The 15,978-nt window shown below is 40.7% G+C and overlaps 1 long non-coding RNA gene and 1 pseudogene across 1 annotated transcript; one reads left to right on the top strand and one right to left on the bottom strand.

Moving 5' to 3' along the window:
- Positions 1-11,878, bottom strand: part of LOC135774806 (scavenger receptor cysteine-rich domain-containing protein DMBT1-like) — a 30,938-nt pseudogene extending 19,060 nt beyond the window's left edge.
- A 979-nt stretch (positions 11,879-12,857) lies between these two features.
- Positions 12,858-15,320, top strand: LOC141282038 (uncharacterized). The gene is made up of 3 exons (XR_012336560.1): positions 12,858-12,957; positions 14,152-14,603; positions 14,836-15,320. It is a non-coding gene; the product is annotated as an uncharacterized lncRNA (long non-coding RNA).
- The last annotated feature ends 658 nt before the right edge of the window (positions 15,321-15,978 follow it).

Raw genomic sequence — 15,978 nt, 5'->3', positions numbered from 1 at the left:
GGAGGACGCCTCCCGATAAGGGTACGTAATCTTAACCCTTACCCCATATTGATACCTCAACGCCGCCCCCTTGCTAATGTCTTCCAAGTCGATCCAAGGCAGATTTGAGGAGAAAAGGACCTTGTTTTGAAGACCTTGGATCCAGGAGTGGTGGAAGTGGATATCCAGACTACCTATATTAGTACCAAAGCTCAGCATCCAGTTAGCCTGCTGAAAGGTGATGGCTTGACAACAGATCAGCAACAGAAGATGGATTCACTGTTGCAGCGATGGAGAGACATGTTTGCAGTGGACGATGAGGACTTCGGCCAGACCAACGCAGTCCTCCATTCCATACCTACAGGTTCTGCACCGCCCAGTAAGGAGCGCTATAGGCCAGTTCCACCAAACCTTTACCCTGAATTGAGGGAACTCCTGCAAAAGAGGTTGGATAGTGATGTCATAAAGGAAAGCTCCAGCCCTTGGGCAGCACCGATTGTCTTTGTGAAGAAGAAGGATGGATCCTGGCATTTTTGCGTGGATTATAGGAAGCTGAATGCCCTAACCCACAAAGAGGCCTATCCCTTGCCCAGGATAGAAGAATCCCTCACCAGCCTTAAACAGGCTGCTTGGTATTCTACTCTTGACCTGGCCAGTGGATAATGGCAAGTAGATGTGGACCCAAAGGACAGATAGAAGACTGCATTCACTACACCCTTGGGCTTGTATGAGTTCCAGAGGATGCCCTTCGGCCTCTGTAATGCACCCGCAACCTTCCAGCGCCTGATGCAGCGGTGCTTGGGAGGACAGGTTCACGATTCACTCCTGATTTACTTGGATGATGTTGTTGTATACTACCCAGATTTCGACACCCATATTGGCTGGCAGCCCATGGCTTGAAGTTGCAGCCCCATAAATGCAGCCTGTTTCAGAGAAAAGTCACCTACCTTGGCCATGTTATTTCTGGTGAAGGAATATCCACAGATCCTGAAAAGACAGCTGTCATCGAGAACTGGCACATTCCCTCTATGGTTAAGCAGGTACGATCATTCCTGGGTTTGTGGGGTACTACAGAAGATTTGTGAAGGGTTTCTCTAAAGTAGCAGCACCCCTGAATGCTCTCTTAGTAGGTACTGCTAGTATGCGGAGAGGAAATGTGGCCATTGACTGGACTCCAGACTGCCAGACGGCATTCAATTCCCTAAAGACTGCTCTGGTGAGTGCCCCAATCTTGGCATATGCAGATTTCTCAAAACCCTTTCATCTTTACACTGACGCCAGTTTGGGAGGTTTAGGGGCTGTGTTGGCACAATTACAGGATGGTAGAGAGAGAGAGTTGTAGTTTATGCCAGCAGGAGCCTTAGCCCCACTGAGAGGAACGACCAAAACTACAGTTCTTTTAAACTGGAGTTTCTTGCGCTTAAATAGGCTGTCAACGAAAAGACTATTTGTGGGGCAATAAATTCTTAGCCTTTACAGATAACAACCCCCTTGTTCACCTGAATACAGCACACTTAGGGGCCACAGAGCAGCGGTGGGCGGCACAGCTGGCGAATTTTGACTTTGAACTTAAGTATCGCCCTGGCGTTTCTAATCGTAATGCCGATGTTTTGTCCAGGCTACCGCAAGAAACAGGATTCGATCAACAGGCCCAAGTGGAGACGGCAGTAGTGGAGTTAGGGGCCAGCACAAAAGCTGAAGACCATTGGAAGGATTGGCAGGAGGAAGATCCGACGGTGGCCCAAATGAAGGGTTGGGTGGTGGGAGATCATTTCCCAGGAGCCGAAGAGAGGAAAGCGTGCCTACCTGCAACAAAACGTCTTTTAAGAGAATGGAGTCGACTACACGTCCAGGAGGGTGTGTTACGGCGGAGGACCCAAGAACGGCATACAGGGTTGAGCCTCGACCAAATCGTGGTTCCCACAGATAAGACTCATGAGTTGTGGGAGAAGTATCACAATGCATCAGGCCACATGGGAATAGCCAAGATTGAGGGCTTGCTGAGAAAAACTTTTTATTGGCCTGGGATGGGTGCGGACTTGCGAGAATGGGCATCCAAATGTGCCATTTGCACTCAACAGAAAAGAGGACCAGAGGTAAGGGCACCACTGGTGCCTATCTTTGCATCATACCCTTTGGAAATCGTTTCAATTGACTATCTGTCTCTTGGTAGGCATGGTGACACTTATCCTTACCTGTTGGTAATAACTGACCTTTTCTCAAAGTATGGATGGGCTGTCCCTACAAAAGACCAGACAGCAGCCACTACGACACGTGCTCTTTGGCGCCACCTCATCCAGTCATGGGGATGTCCAGAACAAATCCTCTCCGATCAAGGAGCAGCTTTTGAGTCAACCATGGTGGCACAGCTTTGCAGTTTGTATGGGTGTGCTAAAATCCTAATTAAATACCTTAGTCATTGTATTGCAGATGATATGAATGATGATGACATATTCAGACAGTGTTATAAGTTATATGAACAGGCAAATACAATCGCACGTAAGTTTAGTTACTGTTCTACTCAAGTTAAAGTGGCTCTGTTCAAAGCTTACTGTATATCACTCTATACTGCCCATCTGTGGTCTTCTTATAAAAATCCAGCATGCATAAGGTACAAGTGGCCTACAATGATACAATGAGAATTTTACTCAAGGTTCCCAGAGGAGGGAGTGCTAGTAGGAGTAACTACACTGAAAGCACTTTTAAAAAATTTATGCAAGTCTGGATGAGTCTACCAACAGTATCATGGTGGCACTCTCAAATCCCTTAAATCCCATTCACACAGACCTTTGGTCCCAGAAAATACCCGTAAAATTGCCAGACAAGCGTCTGTGTGAACAAAAACTCGTCCCGTTAATCTTCTGGGATCGTTGCCGGAAAGAGGACCTAGTCAGATACCCGGATAACCCTCTGTGTGAACAAGAAGCCGCAAGGATGCCGTAATGGGCTTGTCGTAGTGAGGACGCACGCGTCATCACAACACAAGTTATGGTTCAGCTCCTTACAACGAGAGATAACATGCATATAAACATTCACCACGAGAAATGTTGCAAACTAGATTGAAGCAGTTTTCAGGAAATGATAAATGAGATGCATAAACAATGACGCACGTGCCGTAGTGAGGACGCGCATGTCATGGCAACACGAAGTTGGTTCAACTCTTTAAAATAAGGAATTAACAACATTCACGACGAGAAATGTCAGCAAACTGGACAGAAGCAGATATAAGGTAAGTTAGCTCGTTACTTACTGCGTTGAAACGGAGATCATTCAGCAGCATAAAAGAATATCGCGTCACGTGCTCATTTGAGCTATAATAAACGAAAATACCCGTGCGTCATCCCACCAAGATATATCGTTCAGCTCCTCAAAATGCGGGTTTTAAATGCATATAAACAATCACGATGAGAAATGTCTGAAAACTGTATTAAAGCAGAGATCAGGGAGCTCGTCAAATATCCACTCAGAAGCTGAGATCATTCACCAGCATAGAACTGTGCGTTCACGCGCTCCTTTGTAGTCTTATTATAAACAAAAATGCACATGAGTTGTTTCTGGAGAGAGGAATTATAAATACTTTGCAAACTTCAGATGCTGCGTAGAAGAGAGGGCGGGACTTTCAACAGGTCACGTGACTTTCCGGGACCATCAGATGTAGGGCTGCAACTAACGATTATCTTAATAATCGATTAATCTGTCGATTAATTGTTCGATTAATCGATGAATCGGATAAAAAACAAAAAACAAGAAAAGCATTCATTTCCAACCCCTTATTCAAAACAGAACTAAAAGAGAAGAAATTGCACAAACATGTTGCTCCTTGAACACACTGTTACAATAATAATAAAATAAAATAAAAATGTGTTATGTATTTCTTTATGCTGGTGTTACCCCTTTAAGGACCTTATGTGTTCCCGCATGTGCTGTGCGCATGCGCAGTGTGTCTGTAATGCTTGCTACTGCTAAAAACAGTAAAGAGTTATGTTGCTACAAGACGGTGTCTGTGTATGATGTATTTACACGCGTGTCATTCACTCCATGACATAACAAAGTAAACTGGCGACGAGGATGAACGCGATATTGTCATTGTGACACTGCCGAGTGAAATAGAGAAAGTTAAAAAGGGCACGACGTCAGGGACGATCGGCACATGCTCGGCGGAAAGGAAAATCAACAAACACAAAAAGTGAGCGAAAAGTGCATTAACTTGTAAAGATGGCTGGATTAGTGGGACAAATTGGACCATATGATGAAAATACGGAGCAATGGAGCTCGTACATGGAGCGGTTTGATTGTTTTGTTAAGGCTAATGGAATTAAAGACGAAGTTCTCGTACCGACCTTTCTGAGTGTAATGGGCAGCAAAACATACAATCTACTGCGTAGCCTGGTCCAGCCCAATAAGCCTAGTGATTGCTCATTCAGGGACGTTGTAACATTGCTCTAAGAACATTTCGCACCAAAACCCCTCATTATTGCCGAAAGATTTCGCTTTCATAAACGCAACCAGTTAGAGGGAGAATCAATCGCGCAGTTTGTTGCTGTTCTGAAACGTCTCTCTGAACATTGTGAGTTCGGAGCAACGCTGAACGACACTATAAGAGACCGATTTGTGTGCGGACTGCGAAGTGAAACCATCCAGAAACGTCTTTTGTGCGAAAGTAATTTGACACTGGAACGAGCAATGGAAATCAGCGTTTCCATGGAGATGGCTGCAAAAGAAGCACAAGAGTTAAGCACTTTCACCCAAGTGAACAAAGTATACAGGGAAAAACCGAAACAAGACAGCAAGAGAACTTGTTATCGGTGTGGAAAGAGTGGGCATCTGCCACAAGATTGCTGGTTTAAAGACAAAGACTGTTATAACTGTGGAAGAAAAGGACACATTGAACGGGCATGTCAAAGCAAAAAGTTGAATGTAAGTGAAAAAGTGAACGCAAGCAAGCCTATGGAAGCAAAGCAAGTCTATGCCAGAAAAGTAAAAAAGAAACACATTCATCAAGTGGATTATACTGCAAAGCAGCAATCAGATGATTCAGATGAAAATGAATTGGCACATGTAATGTCTGTGTCTTCAAATTCAGATGGATACTGGGTGACACCACTGTTGGATGGTAAGGCCATTCCCATGCAAGTGGATACAGGAGCCGCCGTTTCACTCATGGCAGAATCAACATACAAAGAGAACTGGCCGGATCTGTCTCCAAAGAAGCCTAAGCTGACCATTAAGTCGGACAGCACACCAAAGTGCTTAAAAGCCCGCCCTGTTCCATACGCAATTAAGCCAAAGGTGGAAATGGAACTTGACCGTCTGGAGAAAACAGGAGTTTTAAAGAAGGTGAGTGTTAGCGAATGGGCAACACCAATTGTTCCTGTAATGAAAAAAGACGGATCAGAATCTGCGGTGACTTTAAAGTCACTATCAACCCTGTCTTAACCGTGGAACAGTACCCTCTGCCGCTAATTGACAATCTTTTTGCTGGTTTAGCAGGCGGTAAAAAATTCAGCAAAATAGACTTATGTCAAGCTTACCTTCAAATGCATGTCGATCCTGTTTCCCAGGAACTGCTGACCATTGTAACTCACAAAGGCCTATACAGGTACCAGAGGCTCCCATTTGGCATAACTTCAGCTCCGGCTTTGTTCCAGCGGGCCATGGACCAGATCTTAAGTGGCTTAAATGGAGTGCAGTGCTATCTCGATGACCTGCTCATCACAGGAAAAGATGATGAAGATCATCTCAGAAACCTGAATGCAACACTGCAGAGACTGAGTGAATACGGTCTGCGGGTAAAGAAAGGCAAGTGCGAATTCTTTTGTCCAACTGTCGAATACCTTGGACACGTCATCGACAGCGCTGGCCTTCACAAAGCACCATCCAAGGTAAAGGCTATCATCGAAGCACCACCTCCACAGAATGTAAGCCAGCTTCGCTCATTTCTAGGTCTCTTGACATACTATGCAAAGTTCATGCCAAATCTTGCAAGTAAGCTACAGCCCCTACATGAGCTTTTGAATAAGTCCAAACAATGGAAATGGACTGAAAAATGCGAGAAGGCATTCAAAGATGTGAAGTGCACATTAACCCAATCGGAGGTACTCACACATTTCAATCCATCACTGCCAGTACAGTTGGCATGCGATGCCTCACCGTATGGTGTTGGCGCTGTACTTTCTCATGTGATGCCGTCCGGTGATGAGAGACCAATTGCATTTGCTTCAAGGACCCTGAACAAAGCGGAGAGTAATTACGCTCAAATCGAACGAGAAGCCTTGGCAATTGTATTTGGTGTCAAGAAATTTCACCAGTACCTTTTTGGGCGCAGATTTACGCTATTTACAGACCACAGACCACTTACCTCAATTTTTGGTCCAAAATCTGGCATCCCCTCACTGGCCGCAAGTCGCATGCAGCGTTGGGCTCTTTTGTTGTCAGCTCACCAATATGACATCAGGTATAGGAGATCCGAGCAGCACTGCAACGCGGATGGTTTGTCCAGATTGCCCCTGCCAGATACACCTCCAGAACGTTCACAAGCTGATATCTTCTACTTCAAAGAAGTGCATAATGCACCGGTCACGGCTGCACAAGTGAAACGTTTTACAAGAAATGACCCAGTCTTGTCTGAAGTTATGGACTGGATTTCACAGGGTAAGAGAGGAAAGATGTCTGACCATCTTAGACCTTATATGAATCGCCAAAATGAGCTGACGGTACAATTTGGCTGCTTACTTTGGGGTTACCGGGTCATTATACCCCCACCACTGAGAAAACCCTTGCTTAAGGAACTGCATACCAGCCACTTGGGCGTAGTGAGGATGAAAGAAATTGCACGCAGCTACTTCTGGTGGCCTGGGTTAGATGCTGAGATTGAAGAGGAAGCCAAAATCTGTCCAGACTGTCAGAATCTGCGAAAAATGCCCCAGACAGCTCCCTTCCATCCATGGGAGTTTCCGAGGGGCCATGGCAAAGGGTGCATATCGACTTTGCTGGTCCACTGGAGAATCACATGTTCTTTGTGATGGTCGATGCTCACAGTAAATGGCCTGAAGTTGTCATCATGAAGAACACCACTTCAGAGAAAACTATCGAGGAGCTCAGATCTGTTTTCAGTCGTTTCGGGTTGCCACAACAGATTGTACGTGATAACGGTCCCCAACTGGTGTCTGATGAGTTTCAGTCTTTCTTAAGCTTAAATGGGATTCAGCACATCAGGTCCGCGCCTTATCACCCATCTACTAATGGCCTTGCAGAGCGATTTGTGCAGACTCTGAAGAAAGCCATAAAGGCATCCCAGGGCAAGGGCTCTTTGAACCAAAGACTAAACGCTTTTCTTTTGGCATATAGAAACACACCTCATGCCATCACCAAAGTCTCTCCAGCTACAGCATTGCTAAAACGACAACTCCGCAGCCGACTGGATTTATTGAGACCTGTGAAAACTAAACAGACTGTACTGTTACAACAGCAAAAGCAGGTGGAGAGGAGGTGCAAGGCAAAATTCAGGAGCTTTAACAGAGGTGACAATGTCCTTGTTCGTAACTATGGAAAAGGAACCAAATGGGTCCCTGCCACAGTGATCGCGCAAACAGGCCCCGTTTCTTATGCAGTCGAAACAAAGGACAATGTGACCTGGAAGAGACATATTGATCAGATGTTGTCTGCAGCGGTCTCCAGTGATGATCAGTGTAAAACTCAGATTCACCTACCAAAAACATCCTTAAATAAAGTACCTGAAATGTCTCCTACACAACTTACCAGCAAACCAGTGGTGACGGATACTGAAATCATCCCGCTTGAAGACACATCTCCTGTCCCAAAACTGTTATCGAGACTCCAGTAAAAACACCACAGATGCCTGTGTCTCCACGTTATCCCACAAGAATTCGGAAAGCACCGCAGAGGTTAGATCTTTAGTTTAGTGGCTAACCCACGGCGTTGGGGCAGAATAATCCCCAGGGTTTAGCCTGAGAAATGAGGTAGTCTACCCTCTTTCTCAAGTAGTAGGAAAATGTTAAATAATAATAATGAAAATTGTTATTGTTGTTGTTCAAAGTAAAAGGGGAGGAATATGTTATGTATTTCTTTATGCTGGTGTTACCCCTTTAAGGACCTTATGTGTTCCCGCATGTGCTGTGCGCATGCGCAGTGTGTCTGTAATGCTTGCTACTGCTAAAAACAGTAAAGAGTTATGTTGCTACAAGACGGTGTCCGTGTATGATGTATTTACACGCGTGTCATTCACTCCACGACATAACAAATGGACTAACACAAAAAAATACACATGTATGCTTTACATCTGCCAAATATATAGACTTTTTTATGATGCATTTCCCATCAAGAAGCCTCTCTTGATGGGATAAAAAAGATATTATATGAGGACACTCTCAGAAATAAAAGTACAAAAGTTGTCACTGGACAGTACCCTGTCAAAAAGGTACACCTTTACCAAAAAGTGCATATTAGTACTTCAAAAGTACATATTGGCAGTTCAAAGATACATATTTGTACCTAAATGGCACATATTAGGAGCTTTTATAAAGGGTACTGCCCCAGTGACAGCTTTGTACCTTATATTTGACTTTATGTGTTTTCTCTGATCAGATAGCTATCTCATTTGTTAAAACTGTTCCAATTACATTTGGCCACATAAATGTGTCTTGTGAAAATGGAAGATGCGTCTTCTACTCCCGCGCATAATGCAAATACACCATTCATTACTTCGCCTAAAAAATGTAAGACGATGTTTATGCAACAACAGGCGGCACTTACTGTATGATGTACAGGGCTCGAAATTGCGACTGTTTTGGTCGCATATGCGACCGAAATTTAATCTGTGCGACCTTTAAATATATTTGGGAGCATTTTTGCGAGTGCCTATTTTGTTGTGGTGTGACTTGATTTACATTGTGTATGCTGTGTGCTGTTCCAGGTTCAGCTTTCTCTCCAACATTACATAACCAATCAAATTTCACCATTAAGTTCTTGCGTTTAATGAAGAGCGCAGATTGGCTAATATGAATGTCAATCATTCCTTGTTGCCGTGCTACGTTGGTACGCAAAGAATAAAAATGTGAAAAAAAAACGAACTGCGACCATGAAGAGAACGAGCCGACTACAGCCAATGTTACTACTGTATTAATTCATAACAACGGTCCGGATTTAAATGCAACTTAACCACCGGAAAATAAGGCTTAACGTTAAACCTTTGGAGAGAGTGGCTTAAAGATTACGAGTGGCTCCACTATGAAAATGGCTCGATGTTACTGTGTTTACTGTAAATCCTGTGAAACGGAGGTTGCAGGTAAAACGGTGTTGGTGGCGGAATCCACACATTTTAAGCGCGAGACCTTGCTTAAACATGGCGAAAGTGCCAAAACACAAGAAGTGTCGTGACAAATGTATTCATTATTGATGGAGACACCGACCTGTCTATCGAAAATAGTGTTTGATGATGTATGTGCGCATCCTGCTTGAGGGACATCCGACAGACATCCTTGTATTCCATGTTGAGGTGAGACACGACAATGCTTATGGTATGTTTTTAAAAACATTGCCTATTTAGAAGTAATAGCATCCTGGTAATGCAGTTATCAAAACCAATATATATTAGCCTTCTATATTAGGGTCACTTTTGTAATGTCACAATTAATCAGTGGTTTACGTGTTTGCTTGATTTTCTATTGTAATCATAATTATATTATCTGTATTGTTAAATTATTATTGCTGCTATATTATTTAAACAGCATTTGGGTATTATTTTAGGAATCTATGCAGCAAAAAAGACCACATTTCAAATCCTGGCCATAGGATGTGTAAAGCCCAGTTGTGGTGTTTAATTTTTAATAAAATTAATCTATTAACTTATACATTGTAGTTCTGGTGCTTCATAATTTTTGGATGAGTGCGCCTACACCAGTGCTACCAAATAAAAAAGTTAATTTTGAGCCCTGGATGTACTGTATGTTGGGCCGGGCACGCGCGTCTCCTTGCTCGGCATGAGCTGGAGCGCGCAGTACAGAACAGCAGGAGAGTGACGGTGCGATGATTTAACATACAGGTCCATGATGGGGAAAAGCGTTCATACAACTCTCTCTCAACGTTTTATTTCTTTGTTTAATATCACTGGAGTTTTTTATTCATTCTAGAAACTTTTTTTATTCGCTGTCGTCACTCCATAAAGCATAAGCGTGTCGTCTTTGTTTACCTCTTTGTCGGCTATAACTTCCAGGTGACGCGCTAAAACACTGACATGTGGTTTTCCTCTACCATTGCTGTTTTTTTATCTTTTCTCCGCCGCCCTGTCTTTTCTCAGGCCTGTCTATCAAGCGCCGAACTCTGCAAGCAACAGTGCGCGAGAGAGACCGATGCTCCGTCCCAAAACGCATACTTCCATACTATATAGTAGGCGAAAATCACTACTTCTCGTACTCTTTGCCTACTATATAGTATGGAATTAGGCGGTTTGGGACACAGTGCGAGTGTGTTCACTCCGCTCCGCGCTTAACTGAAGTTTTTCCTTTTTTTTATTAAATGTCTCCTCGTCACGTGACGCAATGAATCGATTATGAAATTCGTTGCCAACACTTTTAGTAATCGATTTTTATCGATTTAATCGATTCGTTGTTGCAGCCCTAATCAGATGCCATGTAATCTTGGCAGTGTGAATGAACAAAAACTCTAACTATTCCGGAAAAATCCAGGATGCCTGTCCCGTGTATTTTACGGAATCTCTGTGTGAAAAGGGCTTTAGAGAGTTGCTCCAGGTACACATCCAGACTGAGAGTGCATTGGTTGAAATGTCTGTATGTATTTTAATTATTGTATTTGCTTTTTCTAATTGTTCGTATCTTTTGTTTGATTTTATCTGTCCTTTCTTGCGTGGCTTTTGGACATGAGTCTGGCAAATAAACTGAACTAACTGAACATTGACTGAAGACACATCTCTTCTATCTTAAAAAAATTCTAACTCTCTTCCTCTCTTAACAGATATTGTTCTGGAATAGTGAAAACTTGTGACTTGGTATAAGCAATCACCTTATCTTTGCAAGTCGCTTTGGATAAAAGCATCTGCTAAATGCCTAAATGTAAGCATGTTTTAAATACATTCATGTCATGGTACTTCTTACCTGAGCACATGACTTTGTGAAAAACCTCCAGCCTTCCTGCATGAGATCTCCACCAGAACCAACCAACCTGATCGATCTCTGACCTGAGATCAGATACAAAGAGTTAGCAAAGAACTATATAAATAAATTTTAATGAACCATCCTCACAGATATTGTAATTCTGACCAAGGCAGATGATTGACAGCTGTTGTGTTGCGCTGCAGTTGAGAGTTTGGGGAGAGCTGCGGTTCCTCAGATGATCAGAGCACTGGAAGCCCATCACACACCCATAACTGTGTTCATCACTGCATGAACAGAAACAGCAATTTTTCCAAGAACATTGGCAGCTCTCATATTCATGCACTCATCACACACTGAGCCCCATTTACTGAAATACTGACACTCAACTCGACCAGAGCAGATATCAAAGCCGTTCACCAGTCTGAGTAACCTGAACAGAGAAATAACAGATTATACGAAGAGTATGAAACTAGAGGCATGAGATTAGAGTAGTAAAATATTCCAATTTGTATAAGAAATCAGTCAGATATTTATACTCAACCAGAGCAAATCACTCCCACATGATTGTTATGTGAACAGTGGTTCTTGTTTGAAGATTGTTGTGGACAGAAGTATATTTGAGATTTATTTCCTCTACATTGAATCTCTTGTGTCCACACCTGCCCCTCTCCTTTATCAAAAGTATCTGCACCCAAAAGCTGTACAGGAACCCCACAGTTCATCTCTCTACACACAACCTCTGCATCCTGATCATCAAACACAGCATCACACAAATAGAATGTATTGCAAATTTAAAGCTAAACATTATGTTGTTAAATCAACATTAAAATCTGTCTTTTAAAACAAATAAATAAACAAATAGAGTACACACACGGCGCGCGCACACATACACAACGTATAAATTATCCTATCAGTATAAATAAATATATATTGCTAAATATATAAACAATTGTCCTAATGAAAAACATTTGTACATTTAATAACTACACAGTTTAATACATCTACTGAATATATAATTCTCAATATACAGTACTTAGGCTACAGCATTTAATAATGTAATACTTCATTTATCCACTAGATGGCAGAACTGTCAATCAAATCATCAGTAAATGTTGTCATACATGAAGAATCTTCACTGTGTTTCATGTTTTGACTTTGTTCCCAATGTAAAAAATTAAAGTCTGATTTCACTGCACTTTTTTAGGTCAAATTATTCTCACTGAACACAACACTAACAATACTCACAACCTTCCTCAGACTTTGTGTTTTAACTCAATTTCTTAAATCCAGAAGAAAACACAGGGGCTCACTTTACTATAATAATTGAATGCACGAGGAGACAAATCTCACCACAATCACCTCAACATTATTTTAACATCTTACCTGTTTGACTACATGGTCAAACTCTCATCGACCTCTGATACTGCACTCGTGCTTCTGTCCTAATCACAGCCAATCCGACAGAGAGCCATAACACACTCATATGCGACCGATATTACTTTTATAACATCTACGACTGGTTAAAAAGTAACATAAATCAGTGTGAGATTGATTTATCTTCTACTGACACCATGCGGTCATGACTGAAATAACAGCAAACACTCACACATTAACGCGCTCCAAACATCACGCGCGCGTCGAAGATCACTGTGTGTTTTAATACAACAGAATATAGAAAAAGTTTGTGTTTTTGAAGCGAAGTCACTGATTATTGACATATATTGTGAATTTAAGACGTGAGGATCGATCTTCAATTTTGATTATTAATGCCTGAAGTCATTCTTACGTCATCATTAGTGGTCCTTTACTTGTCAGACGGCTCTGTTGTTGTTGTGGGAGCTCAACTGAGGTAAATCTTATATGATTCTTTAAAAATGTAATTAAACTTAACGTCTGATAAAAGTTAACATGTTTAAAGTGATACTGCATATGAGGGTTCATCATATAATGTTCAAAGATGTTTCTGATAATAGTTAAAGAGGGTGGGTAGACGATTGCTTGTTTTTGTGCTTCAAATACTAAAACATTAATATCAGTGGGCTGTTCCTTAAAACATTACGAAATAAGCCAGACTTATTTTGTGAGACTTATTGTCTGTAGATTCGGTTCCATTAAGCAAACTTGAAAAAGTTGGAACTCATGTACTATGGTAACTTATACTGGGGCAGGCTAACTGCCAGGCTAAGCTAACTAGACTTTCACTAACACTGAACTGTAAATTCCATATTTCCGCTGACTCTCTGACATTTTATTTGACTTTATAAACCACTATCAGTGTAAAAATTAACTTATATACTAAATTTAACACAATTTTTTAAATACCCAATTTATGATAACCACAGCAGTACAATTCTAACAATTATACTGTTAAAGAAGTGAAAAAAAGTTGTATCTAACTCCATATAATTGCAGTGTATTGACCTACATTTAAAAAGAAATTCAGATTGTCTGTCATTTCATATAAAGCACACACAAGTCAAGTACAGTCATTTAATTGTTTTATTTTTATGCTTGTGGTGCAGTTAAGTGTCCCTTCAGTCAATGCAAGTTATTTTAAAGATCTACAGAAGCCTACTTGTATCTTTCTCCTAACCTTTTAAATTTCTAAATTGTTCATATTAAGGCAGCACTTGTTCAATTGCCAATTGGCCAATAACAATAATTATTGGGAAATTCACACTATGAGCACCTCACCACACAAGTAACGCTTTAGATTTGATTTGATCCACGCTCGACCTCTAGGGCTGCTCAAAAATAGCGTGCTGCACAATTATCTTGACTTCTTGAGCCTTATTCAAATTAGTAGGACTGCGTAAACCTCAACAAACCGTTATGGACTGATTTAAGCGTTAATTCAAGTCAGGTTTTCCAAGCAAGTTTTATGGAACAGCCCTCAGGTTATCAATAAATGAATCAAACAAACTTTATACAAACACAGCTGATAAACTAAACGTCTGCATTGAACAATTTTGTTAACAGAAACGAGTTTATTTTAACCAGTTCTGCTTAAATCTTCTCTAATATCTGTCTCATATTTCCTCAGGAGATTTGATTTACAAGATGAAGAGAGAAAACATGAATATGACAAACTACTTTACAAGAAAAGACGGATTTGTAACAGTCAACAGTTCAGTTAGAGGACGAAAATCCCGAGCATCTGAAACATATTTACCTGACTGAAAAGAAACGATTAGATGAAGATGAAGAAGAGGAGAGAAAGAAGAAGAGATGGAAAGAGAGAGCAGTGGATGAAGAGGAGAAACTCAAACACAACACCTGACATCTCTGCTGACCAAACTCATTCATGTCATGAAGCAGAAATCACAACACAATCTGAAAGATAAACCTCACAAAATTATGACTGTTTATTATCATCTGTTTTTCATTTGTATTATTTTAAAATTGTGTTTTGTGTTTTATTGTTGTGTAGCTTTATTGAATGAAAACACAGAAGATAATGAGAAGATAAAGGAGGAGCTGAGAGGATAAAGAGAGGTGAGGAGAGAAGAAACTGACCATAATAACATCCAGTAGATGTGTGATATAACAAAGATATTACATTATAACAACACACAGACAGATTCATCACACAACTGCACAGAAATACACATGTTATTAAGATGAAGTTGTGTTATTTGTGTTCTGTAGTTTCCTCAATCCTTTAATTTTATGATGAATCTTTTATGTCAGACACAAATCACTGATGTTTGATTTATTTTACCTGCAGGAATTCAAGACAAAACTCCAAGAAGAGTGAACTCGAGCTCAATCTACAGATGAATCTGTTACTGCAGAAGATCCAAACTCAACACAAATCATTCAATAGCAGTAAGACTCAAAACCCTCAGCTTTAAATTGTTTAAAACATTGATGTTGAAATGCACCTTCACACAAGAAACTGTGCTGTTTAGACGGCCGTTTAAATAAAACCACATTTATGTACAGTATGATGCTCTCTGATATTTTATTTATACTCTTGTCCAACCAGTCATAAAAATAAAGTACATTTGTAATTTCTCCATAAAAGCAAAGCCTTTGATATTCAATAAAAAACTATTTGAGATATCAATAAAACATCAGGCACTATAGCTTTAGTAGCAAAATTTGATCACTTATATGATTTTAAGCTGTAATATGATTTCATGACATGAGACAGTGGGTGTTGTTATTGAGTCACACAGTCCCTCCCACTTTGTTTGACTCCTCCCCCACATCATCATAATCTGTTGTGTAAAACAAAGCACATTCATATTCTATTTATATTATAACTGTATGAAGATTTTAAACTGAACTATTTAAAAAGATAATATATAAAGGTAAAATATATTATAATATACATCTTTAAATGAGATCTAGAGGTTAATAACCTACCTAACAGGTTTGTCACATCTTCACTTTCATTCTTCACATCATCATACTCCTCCTGAACTCCCTCTGATGAAGTCACATGACAAACAACTCATATTGTGATTTGTAATACATCATGTCTCATGTCATAGACACATTTCTCTTTCTGACGCTAACTGATAACAGCTGATAAAGTCACAATGACTGGATTAATGCTATAACAGACATACATAAGAAACTTAGATGTACTGCTTGATAAATGTGCACTTCTGTGTAACTCACCTATTACACCTTGAAAGTTCTGTCCATTGATGATGACATCATCATAACTCTCTGTTGTGTTCACATACATAAGAGATAAAGAACAAATCCCATCAGAATGACAAAGAGTCAGTAAACCTACATTATATCTGTACTGAGCGTCACTTTAAATAGATGTTACGTTACAAAAACAGCCTAGAAATGAAGAAAAATCACCTTTTTGAAGATCAGAGTTTTGTCCTGTGGTGATGACATCATCATA

The sequence above is a fragment of the Paramisgurnus dabryanus genome, chromosome 1 (genome assembly GCF_030506205.2).
Source record: "Paramisgurnus dabryanus chromosome 1, PD_genome_1.1, whole genome shotgun sequence".
NCBI classification, from domain to species: domain Eukaryota; kingdom Metazoa; phylum Chordata; class Actinopteri; order Cypriniformes; family Cobitidae; genus Paramisgurnus; species Paramisgurnus dabryanus.
Note: the sequence above shows the minus strand (reverse complement) of the source record. Positions and strands in the feature narration are given on the sequence as shown.